The sequence below is a fragment of the Macadamia integrifolia genome, chromosome 11 (assembly GCF_013358625.1).
Source record: "Macadamia integrifolia cultivar HAES 741 chromosome 11, SCU_Mint_v3, whole genome shotgun sequence".
Classification (NCBI taxonomy): domain Eukaryota; kingdom Viridiplantae; phylum Streptophyta; class Magnoliopsida; order Proteales; family Proteaceae; genus Macadamia; species Macadamia integrifolia.
The window spans coordinates 15,204,153-15,229,888 of NC_056567.1; the positions used below are offsets into that span (position 1 = coordinate 15,204,153).

At 40.5% G+C, this 25,736-nt stretch overlaps 1 long non-coding RNA gene, 3 other non-coding genes and 2 pseudogenes across 4 annotated transcripts; all 6 read left to right on the plus strand.

The window, feature by feature from the left end:
• The first annotated feature begins 2,797 nt into the window (after positions 1 to 2,797).
• LOC122094453 lies at positions 2,798 to 2,916 on the plus strand (annotated as a pseudogene).
• A 221-nt stretch (positions 2,917 to 3,137) lies between these two features.
• Positions 3,138 to 3,256, plus strand: LOC122094638. The gene has a single exon (XR_006144948.1). It is a non-coding gene; the product is annotated as a 5S ribosomal RNA (ribosomal RNA).
• A 3,504-nt stretch (positions 3,257 to 6,760) lies between these two features.
• On the plus strand, positions 6,761 to 6,879 carry LOC122094433. The gene has a single exon (XR_006144768.1). It is a non-coding gene; the product is annotated as a 5S ribosomal RNA (ribosomal RNA).
• A 221-nt stretch (positions 6,880 to 7,100) lies between these two features.
• On the plus strand, positions 7,101 to 7,219 carry LOC122094437. The gene has a single exon (XR_006144772.1). It is a non-coding gene; the product is annotated as a 5S ribosomal RNA (ribosomal RNA).
• A 221-nt stretch (positions 7,220 to 7,440) lies between these two features.
• On the plus strand, positions 7,441 to 7,559 carry LOC122094455 (annotated as a pseudogene).
• A 13,160-nt stretch (positions 7,560 to 20,719) lies between these two features.
• Positions 20,720 to 25,666, plus strand: LOC122092637. The gene is made up of 3 exons (XR_006144245.1): positions 20,720 to 20,743; positions 25,154 to 25,199; positions 25,267 to 25,666. It is a non-coding gene; the product is annotated as an uncharacterized LOC122092637 (long non-coding RNA).
• The last annotated feature ends 70 nt before the right edge of the window (positions 25,667 to 25,736 follow it).

Consider the following 25,736-nt stretch of genomic DNA (forward strand, 5'->3'; position numbering starts at 1 on the left):
CTAATGATCATACCATTCGGTTGCTTGATGTATGAAAATAAAATTTTTGACTAAGGTACCCATTTTGAACGTATAAAAACCCTGTTGAGAAGAAAGAAACAAGCATGTGTCTTGAGATGGGACTTTCTTTTGAAAAATAAGAGACCCCTGTTTTATGGTGTTGTACCATATGTAAGTCTGTGGGTTCCTTGTACTTTGGATTTGGAGTTGAGACCTTCTTTTTAATTTGGCATGGGTTGACAAATGCACAATTTTAAATGAAATGTGAAATGTGGTATAAAGAAGAATAACAGTTGATTCCCTTGGAACTAGACAGGGCATTGTGCCTCTGGAAGCGTGATGTCTTGATCGAAATTCCTTGGGAGGAAACTTCTGAAGGAACTCTAGCATCATTGTCTTTGTGGGTATATACAAAAAGCGAAGCTACCTAGTAACTTGGGTGTTTGGTGTTTGCTCCACCATGTCATTCAGGCAAAAAGTAGTGGAGTAGAATAGAGTTTAAACGGAAAAAAAGGAGAAAAAAATGTGCAAATGTCATTAATGCTTAGTAATATGTTTTGGTCAAAAACACTCCAACGCCTTAGTCATTGGTTCCCTATTTCTTCACAAGTGATTTTGCCTTAAGATAAGGATGTTTTGGAAGAGACAAGATGAGTTCCAAATTAAGAAATATGCTTATGCCTGGAATTGATCAAGGGTAATAAAAGTTCAAGTGTGGGGGTCCCTTGTAAGAAAAATTATCTTTGCTCTGGATTGGTATAAGCCTTACCTTTAGCCAAGGTTGGGATTTATTTATTCTGAATTTTGGGTGTATATTCACTGCAAACACCCACGAGACACAACTCGTCCACTTGGGTAACTTAGGGGTTTAAAGGCTAATTGCACATGCTAAGTGCAACCGTGATTCCTACAAATGTGAGTTAGGCTTTTTCTTTAATTTCTTTATTTATTTATCTTGCTCGAGGACAAGAAAAAGTCAAGTATGGGGAAATTTAATAAGCATAATAATGTGTGAAATCTTAGGGATATAAGTGTACATTTTGCCCCACTTTGGAAAGTACTACTTTTATTTTTCTTGTTTTTTTTAGTTTCCAAGTTTACAAGAGAAAGTGCTTAAAGTGAATCAAGAACCAGTCCAAAGGTGGGACCCACTCATTGGTACCACATCCTCTCTCCTATAAAATCCTGAAGATTATTCTCTCTCCTTGCCACCTCACAAGATCTCGAAGATGCTACATAGAGATTCCTTTCTGATTTAATCAAGATTGCAAGATATTGGTTAATATTGCAAGGAAGGAATAGAATTTGTTAATTTTGGAAATATATTCTCTCTTTCCTCACACAATATCTCAAAGAATGAGGATTTTTACTAAGATTTTATTTTATTCTATTTTCTTTCTTTTCTTAAAGAAGGCTTGTAGAAGGAAGGAGGCAAGACAAAAGTCCTATAAAAGCCCCTTCCTCCCCCCTCCTAATTATTATTCCCCTTAGTTTATTTTCTAGTTTATGCTTAGTTTTCTTCTCTCTCTCCCTCTCTCCCTCTCTCACTCTTTAGTTTTAGTTCTTCTCCATTTTTGCTTTAATCACTTTTGTAATAGTTTTTTTTTTTATGTCAATTAATGCAATTACTCTTTTATTCTTATTCAGCCTTTTATGTTTATGATTTATGCAACTGAGTTGTAATTTTTAAAGTTATAGTTCTAGGCCTAGATCTAGGTGACAAGATCACAAGCCGTGGAGCATCTTTTTTTTCAAGTTCAGTTTTTTTGTTTCAAGATTTGTCTTATCTAGTACTAAAAATTTCAGATTTGGTTTATTCTAGATCTGGTTTTTAGTACTGGTAGTATCTCAAATCACCCAAGCTTTCAAGTTAAAGGGTTGAAGTTCAAGTAAGTAGGCTCTTTCAATAGTCTTCACTCCCCCCTCTCATTCCCTCTTCTGCCTACCCTTTCTTTCTTAATTTAGGATTTTAATTTCAGTAGTTACATTATTGCTATCCTTTTCCCCCAAGGTTTATGGCTAGTGTATGTGTTGGTTTTGCCCCTCCTAGCCATAGAACCATCAATTTATTACTTTTATTTTAATTGTCTCCCTTTCCCTAAAGCCAAATAGAGTAACCCTTGTAAGAATGACTCTCTGTTCAAGTAGGGAAGCTCATATTATGATGCATCCCTCGAGCTAAGTAGAGAAACCTACTTGTGAGTCTCTCTCTAGCTTTCTCCCCTTTCTTTTATTTTATTTTTATTTCAGCATTTTTTCCTTTATTTTTTTTAAATTGCATGGGTTGTTTATTTTCACTTATTTATTTATTTAATTTTAATTGCGTGGCTTGCGTCTTAAAATTCTTAGATGACGAATGGTTAGGATGTTATTTTAGATACATATGTTTAGGACGGTAATTAGAATTAGATCATAACCATTAATAGGTTCACTTTCGTATTATTAAAAGAAAAAAAATAAAGTGGCTGCTCTCTCTGAGTTCGACCCATAGCTACACTGATCCGTACGCTTGCGGTTACATTTAAAATCTCAAACAATAGTACTAGGATGGGTGACCTCCTGGTGTTGCACCCCTTTTTGTTTCTGACCATTTTCTGTGCAGACCACGGCGGTGTCATGGGGAGGGGAGATGCGGTGGGAGAAGCCCGTTCGTGCCATGGAGTAATATATTTTATTATTTTTTTATTTTACTACGATGATTTTTTTTGAAGGAGCAGCTATATTAATATTTAATTAATAGGCGACTAGCATGCTTGGGCATGAGTAGCATAATAGAATGAGGGGGCATAAACTTGGCATGTGTGATCATACTAGCACTAATGCACCGGATACCAACAGAACTCCACAGTTAAGCGTGCTTGGGTGAGAGTAGTACTAGGAAGGGTGACCTCCTGGGAAGTCCTCGTGTTGCACCCCTTTTTGTTTTTGACCATTTTCTGTACAGAGCGCGGCGGTGTCATGGGGAGGGGGGATGCGGTGAGTGAAGCCCGTTCGCGCTATGGAGTAATATATTTTACTATTTTTCCATTTTACTAAGATGATTTTACGAAGGAGGAGTTATATTAATACTTAATTAATAGGCGACTAGCATGCTTGGGCGAGAGTAGTATTAGAGAATGAGGGGGCATAAACTTGGCGGGTGAGATCATACTAGCACTAATGCACTGGATCCCATAAGAACTCCACAGTTAAGCGTGTTTGGGCGAGAGTAGTACTAGGATGGGTGACCTCCTGGGAAGTCCTCGTGTTGCACCCCTTTTTGTCGTGGTACTGCAAGCATGTCGATCACAGCTATAAGAGTTATGCTTTAACAGATACAAGGTGGAACAACATCAACAAAAGAACAATGAGACCACAATTATCAGACCACTTCCATACAACATACAGAATTAACAAGTTACGTTTACAATTGTTATAGGCACCATTCGTGACACCACCAGAGTCACGAAAATTAGTAATTAAAGACCCCAATCTACCACTAAACTTCATGAATCTCTTGAAGAAGACTGACATGGGAACACCTGACATCTCTGGGTTACGTCTAACAGGTGTAACATATCTCATCAATACTTTGAATCTCCCGAATACATCAGGTTTTAAGAACACATTAGCTCTCCAAGACCCATGGTACTGCCTACCAACTCCATTGACATTAAAAATATATGCGGATCATGGTCCAACACTAGTAAAACAGATACCACTCTGTCCAAACCTGAACCTGATGCAGTGGATGCATGTCCAACAATAACCATTGCCGTGCTATTATCTTCTTCATAGATGGAGGGTAACACAGTGAAAGAGCCCATTAGATTCAATGACCAGATCTTGATCTTATATCCATGACGTTGATTTGCTGCTTGACCCAGAGACGGTATGTTCAAGTAATCTGAATACACATCAACCAGATTTGGTAGGATCCCACCTTGACAGCTTGATAATGTCTCATCCAACAATCTCGATGAAGGAAAGCCATTCCTCCTCCGGTAAACAAATCCCCTCTGACGTCCATATGATCTTTGATTAGTCCTTGAACGATCAACAAGAAACAGTTTTCTTCTCGTCCCAACCTTCTGCGGAGTCTCTGGGATGATATGCTTCCTCTTCACTCCATACATAATTGATGAAGATCAATTAAATCGGACGGTTACAGAGAAACAATATGACCAACAATACCACTACACTTGATCTGAAACTTAGTAATATGTTAAACGAGTGACATCTATTTATAACAACAACAAACAATCACGTGCGACCAAATGTCCAATACCATGTTCAAAACCAACCAGTCGTGTTCAAACAGGTCATCAGTGCAACCCTTTACAACCAGCCAATGATATAAGACCATCTGTCCAATGCAGTACAATATGTCACGTCAATGACAACCACAATGTCCTCCAGGTAACATCAAAGATATTATGCCACTTACACCATGGGTATTTTGGTCATTGGTGATTTACTGTTCACCTTTGCACTAGGTTTTACAGAACAAAAGCAGTTACGACAAATCGTAACCGTTGTGTCCGTCAAGGATCTTCGATCCTGACCGTCCATGTGGCACGGGAGTGCCCTATAGTAATATTATAAGGGCTCTCTAGGGGTACCACAATTACCCCCTATATAACTCATGCCAGTGACATCGAGGTGGGAGATACTTTTAGCTGGTGTTAGTGATGTCATCAAAAGTGAGTTCTCGTGTGGGTTAAATTATTCTAAATATCAAATCCTCATTGCACAATAACTGTGGAACTCATCCAATTTCATTAAAAAAAATTAAGAAAACATTTTAGTTCCACTCAGAAAAACATAATAGCAATCACTGTTGATCTTAAACAATCAACAACCCAGATCTATATCTAAAGAACATCTAACAGATTTAAACACGAATTTGCATTATGCAAACATCAAACTCCGTCTCCGACTATCTATTGTTCTCTACAACTCCATTTTAGTACATGATTTACTTCTCTCTCATATAATATCTTGGTTGCATTTTGCTGCACTAACCACCATTTAGTTAAATTCTTCTATTAGTCTTTGAAGATGTCTTATGAATCCTGATTCCCAGAATGTTTTGATTTCTCAACGGCAATACTCCAACCCACAACTTCTTCTGAACCACAACCTATTAGAATCGAACTACCTTTCTTCGCAAGTCTTAAGAACAGGCTTAATCAATCTGTGAAGCTCGATACCTGTGTCATCACCTACAATCCCCAATGTCTGATAAATAGTATTGGTACTGTCAAGGCCATAGTATACGATAATAGGCTTCTCGGAGACTATAGAAAATAGACTGAGTTTGCATTTCTAGTTGGATGCCCCATTGAAATAACGTACTTTGGTTCATCATGGGCTTCTGTCTAGAACTCCACATGCCCATAGTTCATCACACATCAGATCGAGAACAACAATCTAAAATCAGATTACAGGTACGGGAAGATGAAAGCATTCATCAAGTTCGGGACTTCAAAGACGGCAGAGGTTCAAGACGTAAGAACACTGGTCATAAGAATCCTATCGGACTAGTTCACTACCAACCAGGTCGATGTGTGGCACTGTAAGGCAACCACATCGTTGCTAGCCCATTGTCATGGTACTGCAAGCATGTCGATCGTAGCTCCCAGATCGATTGCCCCAATAATTCCAAGTTTCTCAGCTGCTCAATTGGAAATGGCACCACAAAGTTCGATGAGTCACTACAACCAAATACATCAATTCATTGACTCAAATGAACATCTTGAGTCTACGAGTCCAGTGCATTCAGACATTGGTGAATCATCAAGTCAAACGGATTCTAGCACAATCGATTTCACAACTGAACAGCTTGCAAGCTTTATAGGGGCTACGCTTAAACAGATATAAGATGCATCGGGAACAACATCGATAAAAGAACAGCCAGAGACCAAAAAACTAGATTGTAGGAACAAAGGAGGGAAATAATGTATTATTATTTATTTTACGGAATAAAATAATTTACATTTTATTTCAAGATAATCTTCTCCATTTATTCGTGAAAATATCTTATCTGACTATTTTCATTTACAATGAGACCACAATTATCAGACGACTCCTATACAACATAAAGAATTAACCGTTATGTTTACGGTTATTATAGGCACCATTCGTGACACCACCAGAGTCACGAAAATTAGTAATTAAAGACCCCAATCTGCCACTAAACTTCATGAATCTCTTAAAAGAGACTGACATGGGAACACCTGACATCTCTAGGTTACGTATAACAAGTGTAACATATCTCATCAGTACTTTGAATCTCCCGAATACATCAGGTTTTGAGAACACATTAACTCTCCAAGACCCATGGTACTGCCCATCAACTCCGTTGACATTAAAAATATCCACAAAGGTAGGTATAACACCATTATACGGATCACGATCCAACACTAGTAAAACAGATACCACTCCGTCCAAACCTAGACCAGATGCAGTGGATGCATGTCCAACAATAGCCATTTCCATGCTATTATCTTCTTCATAGATGGAGGGTAACACATTCAAAGAGCCCATTGTATAACCCCTTTTTGTTTTTGACCATTTTCTGTGTGGAGCGCAGCGGTGTCATGGGGAGGGGGGATGCGATGGGAGAAGCCCATTCGCACCATAGAGTAATATATTTTATTATTTTTCTATTTTACTACGATGATTTTACAAAGGAGGAGTTATATTAATACTTAATTAATTGGCGATTGGCATGCTTGGGTGAGAGTAGCATAAGAGAATGAGAGGGCATAAACTTGGAGGGTGTGATCGTACCAGCATTAATGCACCGAATCCCATCAGAACTCCGCAGCTAAGCGTGCATGGGCGAGAGTAGTACTAGGATGGGTGACCTCCTGGGAAGTCGTCGTGTTGCACTCCTTTTTGTTTTTGACCATTTTCTGTACGGAGCGCGGCGGTGTCATGGGGAGGGGGGATGCAGTGGGAGAAGCCCATTCACGCCATGGAGTAATATATTTTATTATTTTTCCATTTTACTACGATGATTTTATGAAGGAGGAGTTACATTAATATTTAATTAATAAGCGACTAGCGTGCTTGGGCAAGAGTAGCATAAGAGAATAAGGGGACATAAACTTGGCGGGTGAGTTCATACCAGCACTAATGCACCGGATCCCATTAGAACTCTGTAGTTAAGCGTACTTGGGCGAAAGTAGTACTAGGATGGGTGACCTCCTGGGAAGTCCTCGTGTTGCACCCGTTTTTGTTTTTGACCATTTTCTGTGCGGAGTGCGACGGTGCCATGGGTAGGGGGCATGCGGTGGGAGAAGCCCATTCACGGCATGGAGTAATATATTTTATTATTTTTCTATTTTACGATGTTGATATTATGAAGGAGGAGTTATATTAATATTTAATTAATAGGCAACTGGCGTGCTTGGGTGAGAGTAGCACAAGAGAATAAAGGGGCATAATCTTGGCGGGTGCAATCATACCAGCACTAATGCATCGAATCCCATTGGTACTCCACAATTAAGCATGCTTGGGCGAGAGTAGTACTAGGATGGGTGACCTTTTGGGAAGTCCTCGTGTTGCACCCCTTTTTGTTTTTGACCATTTTCTGTGCGGAGTGAGCGATGTCACAGTGATCGCAAGCACAGTCCTGATCTTGCTCCTCCGCTGCTGGCATCCACCAGTTGCTCACACCATACTCTGACCCAGAAGATACTGGGTCACCCGCTATGGGCACCACGGTACCTGCATTATCATCTAAAAATAGGTGTATACGTGGGATGAGCTTTCCTACTCGCTCAGTGAGGGGTGGGGTCAAGCACATCCAAGTAAAATAATAGCAAAAATAATTTATAATGCATGATTGCAGAATTAAACATATAGTCCATGATGCTCGTGATGCAATTCCTTTATTTATTATCCATCTAACAATGCAAACTAAGTCTGGTAAATGCTACTTTGGCGTATTAGGTTGTATCTCTCATCTTGGAAACGACATCGACTACGCAGCGATACAAAACCTAGCCGTGATTAGAAGCCTGTTGGTCCCCATATGCGACCATGGGTCACCCAGCAAACCCCAGATAACTCCCTCCTGGTAGTCACGGCACCGGTAACACATCAGCCACACCGGACAGGTTCCTGCCTCCTACAACAATCACATCATACTGCGGGAGTGGCATTTTGGGAAGGCTCATCAAACATACCACAATGGGTTATCCAACACCTCAACCCCTATTGGCAAGGGTGCGTAGCATAGGGAGTGATACCTAACCATATATATACTACATGCCTTCATAATGATACAGTTAGTATGGATTACACGATACCGGAGAGACCTCGGGCACAAAGTGTAATCCATCTCCAAATACAGTTCTGGGTACACGATACCAGAGAGACCTTGGCCAAAAAGTGTAACCTGAGACTGCTTACCTAATCTAGCATACATATCATAGCTGTATGGACTACGCAACGCTGACAAGACCTTGGCCACGAAGCGTATCCATTTCCAAATGTAGTCCCGGGGTACATGATACCAGGGAGACCTTGGCCACAAAGTGTAATCCATGACTACAACTAACTCTAATACACATAATCAATGCATGAATGCAACAAACATATGGAAATCACGGCACTGGTACCACCTCGGCCATGTCAGATTCCATCTCACACACACACACACACACATCCAAATACATGGCGATCACGGCACCGATACCACCTCGGTCACACCGGATCCCGTCATACATTCCATACAATTCATATCATGATCAAAAAATGACAATTACAATTAAACGTATAATTCTAAGCATGTGAGCAATTTAATAAACAATAAACATTTTAAAAATATAAACACAGTCCATCCCTCACCTATTTTACGATCGGTTATGTTTTCAATTCTGGCTTCGGGGCACGTGCACATCACTATCCTAGACACAAGGGAATCGTATATCAGTATAGGTAGGAAACATCAGGAGGGACCCACATAGGTCACCCCCAAAGAGTACAAACACAGTTCTGAGGTGACAGTACTGTAATTGGAAACACCCACAAAAAATAAGGCATTTCCATTAGAAATATCAGTCCTGTTTTCGGTGGAGGTGACAGAGAGCACATTAGGCTCATTTTTCCATTGGAAAAAACCCACCGGAAATAGCTACAGTGCTTCCTGTGCCATATTTCTGGTGGACACAGAAAGGTCCAACTCGAATTGGTGCTTTCCAGTTCGGGCTCGATCATCAAGATTTGTTCCGTGGAGTTTGTAGGGGATGTTTCTAACATCATTCTAAGCCAAGAAAATCCCAATTCCATGGAGTTATTTGGGAGATACATCGATCGAACGATCGAAATCCTAGTTGGTCTTTTGGTATTACATGTTACCAGAGCTCACCGGGCTTGGTTTGAGCTCTACAACAACACTGGGAGGGTAAAACACCCATTCTACAACCATAACATGGTGTGTGCACCAAGAGCATATCCATTCCTAGCTTTGTCTAGGTTGAAATGAAGAGAGAGAGTGGCATAGGAGGTTGTACTTACCTCCGGCAGAGATTTCGGTGACAAGGCCTGCCGACACCAAGGTAAGCCTCTAACCTTCTTCTTCTTCTTTCTCTCCTCTTTCTCTCCTCTCCTACGTTGGGCACAAGGGAAATGAGGATCATTTCCTCATTTCCCAACTTATAACTTAAGTTGGGCCTTAGGGTCTGTTTGGTTTGGGCCTCTTTTTAACCAATCGGGTTAAAATGAGTTTCAGGACACGAGGACCCACACATTTAGGTCTATAAGGTTTTCACATCAAGAGTAAGGTGTGGAGGATGATTTGGGATCATTCAAAACCATTTACAATGCGAGTGGTGGGATGTAGGGCATTGGAACCTCGATAGTAGCCAGGGTACCCATCGAAAATAGGCACCAGATTCATGCCCTGACTGCTTCTGGTGGCTTATTTTTGGTGGTCAAGACATTCTACTATCTTGACAGTTTGCTGTCCTATGGTTGGCCTCGCACGGTTGGCTGCCCTCGGACATGCTCAAGGCCTTTCGACAATTATGATGCGTGGAAAAAATCAAGTGTGGGGAGTCGGGTCACTTACCACTTGGGATCGAAAGGTATGAACCCCCTCTAGTTGGACATGCATGCAATGCACGAATATGTGGGGTCATTCCTACCCCTTCGATAATTCACAACCACGAGCCAAAACCCAGTCATACTTCCAATCTCTGATCCGAGGCCTATCACAATAGTTTCAAATTATACTGGATTAGGGATGGGTGTAACATGCCCCCCACCTTACAAGAATTTCATCCTTGAAGTTGAACATACCTTGCAAATCAAACAATCCAGGATACCACTTCATCATTTCATCTTCTTGCTCCCAAGATGCTTCCTATTCGGGGTGGTTCATCCATTTCACCTTGATGAAGGAAACGGTGTGGTTGTGAAGAACATGGTCCTTCTGATCAAAAATCTTCTTCGGACACTCCACATAGGCAAAGTCCTCATCCAACTCACGAGGTTTGTAAGTCAAGATGTGAGTCGGGTCAGAAATGTACTTCCTCAACATAGGTATATGGAAGACATCATGTGTACCATCCAACTCTGGTGGCAAGGCTATCCGGTAAGCCACCAGTCCAATCCTCTCTATTACATTATACGGTCCCATAAACTTTGGACTAAGATTTCCCTTCTTGCCGAACCGCATCACCCCTTTAACTGGGGAGATCCGCAAGAAGACCTTGTCTCCAACGCCAAACTCCAGATGTTTCCTCCTAACATCTGCATAGCTTTTCTACCTGGATTGAGCTACCTTGATCCTTTCTTTGATCACATTCACTTTCTCATTAGTAGCCTGTATCAAGTCCGGACCCAAAATATACCGCTCACCAACCTCATCCCAATAGAGTGGAGTTCGACATTTCTTGCCATACTGTGCCTCGAATGGGGACATCCCGATGGTGGCCTGATAACTGTTGTTGCAGGAAAAATCAATAAGGAATATGTGCTCATCCCAACTATAACTCATATCCAAGGCACATGCTTGGAGTAGCTCCTCCAATGTCTGAATAGTCCTCTCCGACTAACCATCGGTTTGAGGGTGAAAGGTAGTGCTGAATGCCAACTGTGTGCCCATAGGCTTTTGTACACAAGTCCAGAACTTGAAAGTGAACCTGGGATCTCGATCAGAGATGATACTAATTGATACACCATGCAACCTGATGATGTTATCGACATACAACTTGGCCAACTTATCCATAAAAAATGTGATCTTGATTGGGATAAAGTGAGCTGCCTTAGTCAAGTGGTCCACAACTACCCATATGGCATCCATACCCTTCTGTGTACAGGGTAGGCCTATGATGAAGTCCATAGTAATATTCTCCCATTTCCACTCTGGAATAGGCAGGGACTGCAATAACCCATGAGGCCTCTGCCTCTTAGCCTTGACTTGCTGGCATGTGAGGCATCTAGACACATACGTGCCACATCATTCTTCATTCCTTTCCACTAGTAGGAGCCTTTGAGGTCCTTGTACATTTTAGTGCTGTCGGGGTGAATGGAGTGTGGAGAGCTATGTGCCTCTCTCCAAACTTTATCTCTCAATTCACCATCACTGGGCACACACAACCTCTCTTTGAACCTGAGGATCCCGCTTTTAATCACCGAGAAATCTGGGTCCTTTTGGGTTCCTTCCTGGCATTCTACTAATAGCTTCTGCAACTCTGCATCAGTAGCCTGAGCTGCAGTGATCCTATCCACCAAACTAGGTTACATCACAAATGCCGATAGTGACAAGGTGACACCCTCTACTAATAGTTACAAGTCTAGTTTCTCGGCCTCCTCTAGGAGATACTCATTAGTGGTCAGTGATGCAAAAGTCAGTGACTGGGACTTCCAACTAAGTGCATCAGCTACCACATTAGCCTTTCCTGGGTGATAGTGGATAGTACAATCATAATCCTTCATCAGATTTAACCAACGCCTCTATCTCATATTGAACTCTTTTTGGGTGAAGAAATACTTGAGGCTCTTATGGTCACTAAAGATCTCAGTCTTCTCAGCATACAGGTAGTGTCTCCATATTTTTAGTGTAAAAATCACAGCTGCCAACTCTAAATCATGGGTGAGATAGTTCTTCTCATAATCCTTCAACTGACGGGATGCATAGGTAATGAATTTCCCATGCTACATCAATACACAACCCAATCCTAGCTTGGAGGCATCACTATTGACAACCACACTACTGTACCGGTCGGGATAATCTAAACTGGAGTTGATACTAACTTTTTCCTTAGCTCCTTGAAGCTCTTTTCACAAGCATCAGACCACTCAAATTTTTTCCCTTTCGTGAGTTAGGTCATCAGAGTAGCAATGCGGGAGAAGTTCTTGATAAACCTCCTATAGTATCTAGCCAATCCCAGAAAACTACATATGTTTGCTACACTCTTGGGAGTCTCCCATTCTAGAACTACCTTCACCTTGCCTGGGTCAACCTCTATACCCTTGGCTGAAACAATGTGGCCTAGGAATGCCACCTGTGGCAATCAAAACTCGCACTTGCTGAATTTGGCATAGAGTTGCTTCTCTCTCAGCCGTTGTAGTACCGACCACAGGTGAACAACATGTTTCTCTACACTCTTAGAGTAGACCAAAATGTCATCAATGAACACTATCACAAACTTGTCTAAGACATCCTAGAATACTCGGTTCATCAAATCCCTAAATGCGGCCGGTGCATTGGTCAACCCAAATGATACTACCAAGAACTCGTAATGTCTATACCTTGATCTGAAGGCTGTCTTACTGATATCACTGTCCTTGATCTTGAGCTCGTGGTAGCCTGATCTAAGGTTGATCTTGGAGACCACCTTGGCACCCTGCAACTGATCAAATAATTCATCTATCATTGGCAAAGGATAGGTTCTTGATGGTTAGCTTGTTAAGCTCCTGGTAATCACTGCACAATCTCATACTTTCGTCTTTCTTCTTGATGAACAAGATCGGTGCTCCCCATGGAGACACACTAGGTCTAATAAATCCCTTTTTCAGAAGATCTTAAAGTTGCACCTGCAATTCCTTCAACTTTGTGGGGACCATGCAGTAAGGGACCTTTGAATTGGTGCCGAACCGGAGAGTAGGTTTATAGCAAACTTTGTCTCTCGGTCTAATGGCAAACCTATCAAGTCATCTGGGAATACATCGAGAAATTCCCTCACCACATCTAGCTCGGTCGGTGGCGTAATCTCTATCTTAGTATCCATCACAGATGCTAAGTAGCATTGACATCCCTTATCTAGTAGCTTCTTCATCTGGAGCGCGGATCTAATAACTTTCTTGGGTTTCTTGGGCTTATCCCCTTGGAACACAAACTCATCATCATCACGAGGTCTGAAAATGATAGCCTTCTTTGCACATAGCACACTGGCTCTCTACATGGGCTTGAGTTTGTTCCGACATTGGATCTTGCACATGGCCATGCACCTGTGCCCCACCAGATGTTTGAAGGGTAGCTGATCCAATGGGTATTGGAACGGGTGTCGATGGAGTAGGAGGTGCGGGTGGTGCATTGTGGGCCTCCATTGCCGCTTGGATTCTATTATCGATCCCAGCCATAAATTGATTTTATCTTTCTTCCACTTCCCACGTCATATTATTCATGATGGATGCCACATCCTTGGCTGTAACTATAGGCGAGGCCGGAGGTCTATTGCAGGATCTACCCTGATTCCATGTAGGGGAAGCAGGAGGTGACGGGCGTGATTGGGATCAGGATCGGGTGTTCTGACATGACATGATTCCTATGAAGGAATCCAATTAGTATACATGCATAAACAAGGTTGTATGTATTTGGAACACACACATACACAATGGGTCCCACACGTATACCATAGTCAAAATTAGGGTTAGGGCATGCATAAGAGGGATCCACACATATTAAGATCCGATCACGCACACATCCCAAAGAGGCACACCATTAAGGACCCAAATAAAAACTTAGGTTTAAAAGATTAACATGATTTATTTTTTAATTAAATCCACCAGAAATAGGGATTCAAACCATTGGAAATATGGATTAACCCACCGGAAATATCAGTGGTATTTTTGGTGAGCAAAACAGAGGCTAAAACAAATTTTTTCCTTTCACCAGAAACAAGCACCAGAAGCATGCCCAGTGTTTTCGGTGACTTGTTTCCGGTGGAACCAAGTCGGCTATAAATAGGCTCGGGCCTTGGGTTATTCACAAAAAACCCTATTTACTCTTGTGAGAAAGGTGTGGAAACAACCAAGGAGTCTTTTGCTGCCCATTCCCTACCTTCCTTGTGCTATTTCACGATCGATTAGAGCCGTATTCTCATCCAAGGTATGTTTTCTCTCTCTGTAACCTAGCTTTTGTGATTTTCCTCTCTGTGAGTTTTGCATGCAGCCATTTAACTAGGTTTTTCATTCCAAATCCTTAGGGATCATCTTGCAACAATGTCTGGATGCCAAGTACGTACCCGACATGCTTATACAAGAGGAGTAAGATGCAGCTGAGCAGTTCAACCCAATCCTGTTCTGCTCTGTGGTTAAGCAAGACTGTTGGGAGTTCTTTGAGCACCACAATGTTGACCCAGGATTCGATGTGAGGACCAATGAATTTCGCACGTTCCATCTTCACCAACGGTTTTAGGAGATCGGGTGGTACCGCATCCTGAAACCCAACCGCTACTACTACCCCACCCTGGTCAGGCTATTCTACTCCAACATGGAATGCGTGAACTGGGGTACTAATGAGCACATTTATATGTGAAATCTAGTGTAGTAAAATATGCATTTTACATATTTAGAATGGAGCTACTTTGGGTTTTACTCTCTTTTTGCATGTTTTATATTTTCAAGGCCTTAAGGACTATCGAATGCCATATCTCTAATTTTACATTTAAAGAGGTCCTATTTCTTTTCATGGTTGCGAAGAGGATAAAATTCTGAGCAAGATGATGTGTTCAATTGCAAGTGCACATTCGTTTGGTCAACCGTACAAGTAATTATTCTTTTTGGGTCAGAAAAAGAATAATGGATCATAACTGAACCGACATGCAGAACCAGCCCATCTGCAGTTGTCCCAAGGGTATAAGGAATATTTCAAATACCAATAAGGATCGATGGACCACATCCTTAAGTGATTGAAGATTCATTTTTGGTAACAACAACTACCTAGTATATTTGGTGAGTTGTGATGTGCAAAATCCCTTGCTTATTAGGAGGTCTCAAGTTTGAACCTCTTAGCTGCCATTTTGTTGAGGTTTTTTTTAGAAGATTTTCTCTCTCCTACTCATCACGTAAAGGAGGCCAGCCAAGATAGTTGTACGCAAGTTTGAAGAAGAGAGATAAAATAAAGAGAAAAAATAGGAAAGAAGAAAAAAGAAAAGAAAAGATAAGGGCATGGATGGAATTTCTCATTAAAATAGAATATTGTCCAAATCCAAGCAAGAAAAATCAGCGAAAGGGGGTTTCTTGTGCAAGAAGAGAGAAAAATAGAAAAAGGGAGAAAAAATAGGAAGAAAAAGGCAAGAAAAATCGTGGGAGATCTCTCTCCACACTTTTTCTCTCTTCTCTCTCCTCCACTTCATCAACAAAATAAAAATAAAATATTTTTTTTTAGAGGCTAAAATCGTTAGCTTCCCTCCCCCATTCTCTATATAATAGAATTAATATAAGGGGAGGAGGCACTTCATTCTTCTTCTAGGGTTTTTTCTTAGTTGCTCTATCTCTTTCTCTAGCTCTAGTTCTAGGTTTATGCTTTAAACACTTTTGTAAGTTCTTTTTATTCAATTAATGCAATCACTTTTGTTTTTGATTCAGTATTTTATTTTTATTGTTTAAACAATTGAAGTTGTAATTTTCAAGTTCTAGTTCTAGGCTTAGTTCTAGGTAGAACAAACTATGAAGCATGTCTTTCAAGTTCAATTTTTTTTCTTCAGATTTGTTTTCTCTAGTACTAGAAATTACAGATTTGGTTTATTCCAGATCTGGTTTTTAGTACTGGTAGTAACTCAAATCGATCAAGTCTTCAGTTCAAGGGTTGAAGTTCAAGTAGGCTTCTTCAGTAGTCTTCTCTCCCCCCTCTCATTCCCTCTTTTGACTATCCTTTCTTTCTTAATTTAGGATTTTAATTTCAGTCGTTACATTATTGCTATCTCTTTCCCCCAAGGTTCATGGTTAGTGTATGTGTTGGCTTTGCCCCTCCTAGCCATAGAACCATCATTTTATTGTTTTTATTTTTATTGTCTTCCTTTCCCTAAAGCCAAGTAGAGTAACCCTTGTAAGAGTGACTCTTTGGTCAAGTAGGGAAGCTCATATTATGATGCATCCCTCGGGCTAAGTAGAGAAACCTACTTGTGAGTGTCTCTCTAGCTTTACCCCCTTTCTTTTACTTTATTTTATTGCAGCATTTTTTTTTCTTCATTGCTTTTTAATTGCGTGGGGTGTTTATTTTTAGCTATTTATTTATTAAATTTTAATCGCGTGGCTTGCGTATTTAAATTCTTAGATGACGAATGGTTTGGACGTTATTTTAGATACATATGTTTAGGACGGTAATTAGAATTAGATCACAACCATTAATCGGTTCACTTTCGCATTATTAAAAGAAACAAAAAAATAAAGTGGCTGCTCTCACTGTGTTCGACCCGTAGCTACATTGATCCGTACGCTTGCGGTTACATTTTAAAATCTCAAACAATGGCCAATGAAAAGATTGATCTTAAGAGTGGGTATCACCAGATTCAGGTTAGGCCCGGAGATGAGTGGAAGACGGCTTTCAAAACAAAGGATGGCCTTTTCGAAAGTTAATCATGCCTTTTGGCTTGTCTAATGCACTTAGCACCTTCATAAGGATAATGAATCAGGTGTTACAACCATTCATTGGCAAGTTTTTAGTGGTCTACTTTGATGATATCTTCATCTACAGTAAGACTACGTCTTCCCACTTGGATCACTTGCAGCAGGTTTTTCAAGTGCCTTTGCAAGAAAAACTTTATGCCAACTTCAAGAAATGTACCTTCATGAGTGACCAAGTCATCTTCTTAGGATTTGTAGTGTCAGCACAAGGAGTCTCTGCTGATCCTGAGAAAGTAAGCGTGAAGTGGCCAGAATTGACTATTGTCCATGAAGTGCGAAGTTTTCATGACTTGGCTACTTTCTACAGGAGGCCGCTTTAGGAGAAGAATAAATCTTACAACCCTCCACCCTATCGGATTCTGCCACATCAGCAACTTCATTGCTGTCCATCAAAATAGGATGCAAGCCGCAGTTTCCCCCTTTAAAAACCGTGTGTAAGCCTTCCAAAGTTACACCAGCTGCCTTTCCTAAAAAATTTCCTAGATTTTCTCCATTGGTTATCACCTCCTCCAATCGCAAACCCCCTTGACTTAGTCCACGGTTATCCTTGAAAACGTCCAAGCAAGAATCACTCTTTCCTCCCTCTAATTGAGTATAATTCTTACCTAAATTTCTGGCCATATTGTGACCATCCAGCTCGGCCACCCTATCCCCTTCTGCCACCTCAATTAGATTCTCAAACCCTGAACCCTAAACCGTTAACCCAATACCCTCAACCGTAATCGCAAATCCCAATAGCTTAAACCCAAAACCTAAACCATAAAATGTAAACCCTAATCCCTAAACCCCTTAAACACTAAAGCCTAAACCATAAACCATAAACCATAAGCTCTAATCCCTAAATCCTAAACCCTAAACCCTAAACTCTGTAACCTAAACCCTAAACCCTAAACCCTAAACACTAAACGATAAAACTAAAACCCTAAAATCTACATCCTAAAGCATAATCCAATAAACCCTAATCCTTAAACCCTAAGCCCAAAACACTAAGCCCTAAACCCTAAACCCTAAACCCTAAACCCAAAACCCAAAACCCGAAACCCGAAACCCGAAACCCAAAACCCAAAACCCAAAACCCAAAACCCAAAACCCTATACCCTAAATCCTAAACTCTAAACACAATACCTTGGACCCAAAACACAAAACCTTAAACCCTTAACCCTGAACCCTAATCCCTAACACATAAACCTTAAACCCTACACCCTATACCTTAAATCCTAAGCCCTAAAATCCTAATCCTTAAATACTAAACAAACGGATTGCATAAAAAAGGAGTTTCAATGGATTAAAAGTGCTACGAAGACCTTGATTTAAATTAAGAAGTCAATGGCGGAGGCTTTCGTCCTATGTCTCCCAGAATTTTCTAAGGTCTTTGAAGTAAATTGTGATGCATCTGGTATTGGAATAATTAGTGTCCTAGGGCAAGAAGGGCATCTTGTTACCTACTTTAGTGAAGCTTAATGAAGCTAGACAGCAATATTCTACATACGACAAGGAATTCCATGCGATTGTCCAATCTCTACGCTATTGGCGACATTACCTTCTACCGTAAGAATTTGTGCTATTCTCTGACCACTAGGCTCTGAGGTACCTGAGTGCCCAAAAGAAATTAAACCAGAGACATGCTAAGTGGGTCGAATTCCTCCAAGAGTACACTTTTGTACTCAAACATCGACTTAATGTTGAGAATACCGTAGCGGATGCATTAAGTCGGGTGAACATGTTCCTCAGTCGCACAAATGCTAGTAGTCGGGTCAATGTGTTACTCTAGACCATGAGTGTAGAGGTTGTAGGATTCGAGTGAGTCAAGAACCAATACCCCACCTTCCCTGATTTCAATGAGTTGTTCACTTGAGTGGAGGTAACCCTGTCAATCGTTCGGATTACTTGTTGAGGGATGGCTTCTTTTTTAAAGGGAGCAAGTTGTGCATTCCCAGGACCTCACCTCGAGATTTCCTGATCTGGGAATTGCACGCAGGGGGAATCGCTGGCCACTTCGGTTGGGACAAGACCATCACCCTCGCTGAGGACTGGTTCTTTTGGCGAGGTCTAAAGAGGGATGTTGTTAGAGTTGTGAGTCAGTGTAGGACATGCCAAACTGCTAAATAGTAGAAGTAGAACACTGGCCTGTATACTCCCCTATTCGTTCCCCATACCCCATGGCAAGACCTTAGTATGGATTTTGTGCTTGGTCTACCAAAAACTTTGAGAGGCCATAATTATGTCCATGTGGTTGTAGACCGCTTCTCGAAAATGGCACACTTCATTCCATATTCCAAGACCTTTGATGCATCTATAGTGGCCAAACCTTTTTTCAATGAGGTTGTCAAGTATCATGGATTGCCCCTAACCATAGTGTCTAATAGAGATGTTAAGTTCACCAGCCATTTTTGGAGGACCCTATGGCAGATGATGGGTACTAAGCTCCGTTTCTCCTCTGCCTTCCACCCTCAAACTGATGGCCAGATTGAGGTTGTCAATAGGAGTCTGGGAAATTTGTTACATTGCCTCATAGGAGAGAACTTTACCAAATGGGATCGAGTCCTTAGCCAAGCCGAGTTCGCATACAATAGCTCTAAGAGCCGTACCACTGGTCTATCACTCTTTGAGATTTGTTCAGGGTACCAACCCCGAACACCCATAGATCTTGTCCCAGTTGTGTCCAGTTCTAGGTCCTCCCCTTCAGCCGAGTCTTTTGCACAGCACGTACATGATTTGCATGCAGATATAAGACGACATATAGTGTTGAACAATGATCAATATAAATTAAAGGCGGATGTGCATTGAAGGCTACAGGAATTTCAAGAGGGAGATATAGTGATGGTTAGAATCAAATCGTAGCGTTTTGTTACGGGAAAGTGAGCAAACTACATGCTCGTAGCGCAGGTCCTTTCAGGATTCTTAAGATGATAGGTGCCAATGTCAATGTCCTTGATCTCCCAACTAATATGGAAATCAGCAATATTTTTAATGTGGAAGATTTTGTCCCATACCATGATGCCTCCATTGTTACCCCCTTCTATCCTGATGACCCTAAAGGCTTTCCTTTCACCCTTGATGAAATTGTTGACCCTGCCCAATCCCTTTCCCCCACCTCCTTGCCACCTGTACCTAAGATTACGAGAACTGAAGAAATTGAGGAAATCCTTGATGAGAGAATCGTGTCTACACACAAGGGAGGCTCTCAAGAATTCTTGGTCAAATGGCGTGGGCGCCTCGAGATTGACAACACATGGATCACCTTTAAAAAAGTCCAACAACTTAATCCGGATGATATGCTTGAGTATTACATGAGTAATAATTCAATGGAGGTGAATTCTTCCAAGCTGGGGAGAGTTAATGGGGACATCCGAGTGTACTAGAGGCGCCACCGTAAAAACCAGCCACTTTCATTATGGCTGGAAGACACTTTCGTGGGAGAAAACTAGAAGAGAAGGAGGAAGAAAAAGGAAGAGAGAAGAGACTCCCGCTAGCCTCACCCCTCTCTCTCCTTTTGTTCTGATTGGCCAGCCAATCATGGACCCCACTAAATAGCTGGCGCAAGACGGGAGATCTATTAGTTATTTATTTTAGATATTTAGTCTTTTTATTTGTTTTTCCTAGACTTTGAGTCAGTTTAGGAAACTGAATAATGCTATTTTATTTGCCCCAAGTTGTTGGGTTAAATTAGGAGACTATTTTTCTGTTGGGTTATAATTTCCTAGTTAGTATTTGTTTTTTTTTCTTTATATGTAAGGCCAAGGGCCTAAATTTAATTTTTTGGAAGAAAAAAAAAACTCTCTTAAGCTGGGCGCATCTCCTTTTCTCCTTCCCCATTATGTTCTAATGTGAAGCAGGTCCTCTCTCCCCACGGTGAGCTCTGTTTCTTCTTTGTCTCCTCTGATCTGGGTACCAGGTTAGGTATTAATCCCTCATCTATTTCTCCCCTCCCCACCCATCTCTTTCTCCTCCTATCTCTTTCTGGTTTCCCAATGCCCTCCCCCTCATTACTGCCTTGCTGAATTAATTATAATACCCTGTTACTGCTGTTTTCAAAGATAATTTTCTGTTATTAAAATTTTGCTGATTTCTTTTATTGGATGAATGAACTGAGGAAGAATTACCTGATTTGACTTGGTACTTGAACTAACAATATGCTGCCATGTTCCCCTCCCCATGTCTCCCAATTGGTACCTATTGTCTTTTGTTTCTAATCTCGATGTTTTTCATCGTATTGTGCTGCCTCCATCAATTCCAATCCCAACCTAGGTCCCAATGAGTCAAACATAGCCCACGTGGACAGCAATTATAGGAAGTCCTATTGTCTAAGTAGTCCCGGTAGTCCCCCTGCATCACTCCCCTATATCTTCTTCTTCTTCCTCACGTCAGCCTATTCCGTTGCTACATCCAGCGACCCTATCGTTGGGCTTCTGTGGTTCGACAGAGAGTAAATCCCTCACTTGTCTTTTGCTGGTACAATAAACTCCACCCCTTATAAGTCGATTCCTTATTCTACATAATCTGTATTTTGTTTTATTTAATCGTCCCTTCCTTCCCATCTTATTCTTGGCTGCCCTATAATTTTCCCTACTTCCAAATATACCCCTGCCCCATACGTGATAAATTGTTGGTTTATAATTGAAATTCAACTATTACGGTTTTGCCACCATATTTGGAGTTTCAACTTAATTACCATTCAACCATTGTTCTTTACTCTTCTATTTATTTACTATTTTTCCATTACGTTTTAAGTGCTCTCTTTTTATCTTCCATCGTGGTAGCCAATAGTGAAGTTCTCCATCAGCTCAATTCCTACAAAGGTGAGGCTGGTTCCAAAATTGACACTCACTGAACGTGTCGATACCCTCACTGTAGTTGTCACTTCCATTCAGACAATGATGACAACTATGCAAGCTTCTCTTGACCGATTGGTGGTAGCCGATAGAGGAAAGAGTCCCATTCAATCTTGGGAATCTTCCAACACCACCCCACAGGTTTCGTCACCACCGCTACCACTGCTACCTATACATCATACACCAGCACCACCACTTCCACCACCATATGGAACTGGTCAATATGATGATTATAGAATGGAAAGAGCAGCAAAATTGGATGTTCTTGACTTTTATGTGGACAACAATCTAGAACTGTATCTTGACTAGATTCACAGCTTAGAGATATTTTTCATATGGTACAGGTTGACTAAGGCCCGAGGCATTGGATTCATTACTTAGGCTGAAATGCATGAAGTCATGAACCGGAGATTCCTGCCTCATGATTACAACCAACATATACACCTCAGGTTTGCATAGTTGAAACAAGAAAATCCGACAGTTGAAGAGTATGTTGCCAGATTCTACTGTTTTTCCACTTGTTCTAATTGAGTGGGGTGAAGAAGTTTTAGTGGCACAATTCCGCAATGATTTGCACCCTCAAATTAGTGCTGCCCTTGCATTTAGTCGATTGCCTACAATGGAAGATGATGTACAAATAACATATCAAGTTGAAGAAAGTCTGAAATGTCCATATAATTGGAGAAATTTTAGAGATACTTTTCCTTAAGGTACTGGTTACGTTCAGAAACATCCTTCTACCTAGGAAAAGTCATTCAGCAAAGCACATAGGCTAGTGCTTCATCTATGGCATCTTCACGACCTAGCTGACCGTATTTTCCACCTCGACGTGATTCAAACATGTCATTTTTACGGCCTAATCGTCCCTACTCTCCACCTCGGATGGTTTCGATAAACCTTTTCAGATGTTAAAGTTTCCCCATCAATGCTTTGCTTGCAAAGGATACAGACAATTCGGTGCTCAGTGTCCTAACTGCTCACTTGTTTTTCTTGATGAGGATTGTCCTTTACCTTATATTTCGGAATCACAACTTGGCTCTGAAACAATTTATTTAAGTGAAGATTGTGCATCAGGTGAAGTCAATGACACTCCCAATGATGAGTACCCACATCCCTTTTATGTTATTCGTCACCACTCAGAAAGTCACTGAAGATGAAGATTGGCGTCGCAATAGTATTTTCCGGACCCGTGTGAATGCAATGACCAACTGTTAACCTTAGTCATTGATGGAGGTAGTTGCGCTAATGTTGTCTCTGAAGATGTTGTTCGTAAGCTGAGATTGAAGATAGAGCCAAATCCAAATCCGAATCCCTACAAGGTTGCTTGGGTGAACAACACTAATCTCATGATCACAGATAAGTGTTTGGTCACATATTCAGTTGGTGGATTTAAAGATACAATTCAATGCAGCGTCCTCCCTCTGAAGGTGTGCCATATCCTTCTTGATCGACCATGGTTTTTTGATAAGAAAGTACAGCATTGTGGCTATGCCAACACCTATGCTTTCAAGCATGATAACATGACTATGAAGTTTCATCCTATCAAATATCTTCCTGAAATTAAGCTAAAGAAGATGGTGGAATCGTTCTTCATTCAGCATATTCCTTTAGACGGTCTCTTCAGTCCTTTTCCTAACTCGACGGAGTCGAGTTCTTTTTAGAGGAGGAGAGTTGATGCAGACACGGCTGCACTTACCTGGTTGGACTAGCATGACCGGCTTTAAAAGCCAAGAGCCAAGAAGAACTGATCTAGCCTAGGGTTTTGGTCCATTAAGGGTTGGAAGCATAGTTGTCAAGGTATCGCTTAGGTGTCGTCAAGTCGCTGGCTTGTCGTCCAGGCAGTTTGCCTGGGGCCTAGGCGACTGTTGCCTTATTGCACTATTAATGTTTTTATATTTTGTTATTTCATTTACTTAAGATATTATTCATAAATAAGTAAATACCCCCTATTTGAATCCAATAAAAATAGTTTAAAAATCAAATTCCAAAAGGATAAAAAGTTAACCCCCCGGTCCAAGAATAAAAACTGGAATCTTGGTTGTAGGGCGATTTTCAACTTTCGAATGTTAAGGTTTTTCTCAATTCTGAAAATTTTACAAATCTTATCATGGTAGAACATTGCTAAAAACCAAAAGTCCTGTAAAATAATCTTTTGTTTTGATGTCAATAAAATTATTTCAATTCAGGCGATTTAACAACATTCACACACTTTAAAATGAGATTGGCCGGAACATAACTTTTTCATAACAACTCATATTTAAGTAATCTTAGACTTGTTGGAATGCTAGTTTTGTGTTATACCTAATTCAAAAAGCCTCATTTAAATATAAAATCATTTGACCAATAAAACTTGTTATAAAAGAAAAGCATTTCTCTAAATGTCAATAAGTCATGTTGAATTTTTTATGACTTGATGTTGGTGTGACTGTGTTGATTTTTATGACTTGATGCTGCTTAATGTTGATTTTTTTTTTTTCTTTTTATGCTATAGGGTATATATTATAACATACAAAATAACTTTAGAAAATAAGAGAAATAAAAAATAACACATGGGCGATTTCATCGCCATGGCAACGCCATAGCGGGCAATTCACCACCAAATCGATTAGCCATCCCTCTACTGCAGTGGGTTGCCATGACACCGTGACAACTACGGTTGGAAATAATTAGTAGTAGTTTATTTTGTGTCTTATTTCACAGAATAGGAACATAAGAGAGAGTCGGTTTAGACCTTGTTTCCTTTTATGACTTGTTTCCTAGTTTAGGCTAGTTTCCTATTTTTGGTGTCCAATCTCATGTCTTTTATTTTCCCTATATATTGGCTGTAATTGATGGACACAGTAGAGAGATTTTTGAAGACTGAATTAGAGAATGTGTTGGTTGAAGCCTAAGGGCTAGTGTGTGCTTTCCCCCCCCCCCCCCCCCCCTGCTACTCTGGTCTTCCCCTCCTTCTTTAGAGGCCATCAATCAGAATTATTGGCTGTTTGGATTCCAACAGTCCAAACACCACATTAACGCATTCATGAATCATTATTAGAGGGGCCTCCTTAGCTCGAACAAATATTGATTGAATTTTGCTCATAGGATCTTACCATTTCTTTCTGTTATGGATATATGTAGTGTACTCTGTTTATGTATGAAATGTGTTTGTATTTATATTTATGCATGTCATCTACACTATGCTTATATGAAATGTTATCTACTCATGTGTTGCCTTTTAATGTTATCATCACTCTGAATAATTTTTAGCTATTTGGCTTATTATATTTTCCAAAATTACCATATCATATGAACCATATATTTATAATGTGGACATACTTGTTTCCGTTTACTTCATAGCTAACCAAAGGTCATTTTGGCTTGTAAACAGCTTTCTTGTTTATTAAATTAGTCCAAGTGTCTTTGAAATCTACTTTGAAACCTTGCTTCATAAATGATGGGCTCACTATAGGCTGTTGTCGTCCATTTGTCAGCTTCCACTTGGATCATGCAGCCTCTCTTCCGTATTTTCTGGAGAAGGTATGTTACAATGTATTTCATGTCACCTACTTGTCAATAAGCTAAAATGTGTGAATTTGTTTTTCAGACCACTTTCAAAGGCCGTGTTTTTATGACTCATGCAACTAAAGCCATATACAAGCTTCTTTTATCCGATTATGTTAAAGTCAGCAAAGTTTCAGTTGAAGATATGTTGTATAATGAGCAAGATATTCTTCGATCCATGGACAAGATTGAGGTATGTTTACTTTTATGATAAGACACTATTAAATATCTTACCCCAACCTAAATGAAAAAGCTTGTATGTGGTATACTCCCACCTCTGGTCTCTTGTTCCCTCTTTTTATTTTTATTAATTATTTTTGGACTTCTTCACTCCAAGTTGTATTGGTTGTATCAAGTATTCATGTGGTTTGGCTCAGAAGGTTAGGAGCTTTGGTACTTTGTAGCAAGGGAACTCCATTTTTCAGAACCTTCCATGTTGGACACCAATATCTGTCTGTGTGGCTCTGTTCATTTTTCTTTTACTTATTCCTCCACCCCCAAATCCCCCTCCCA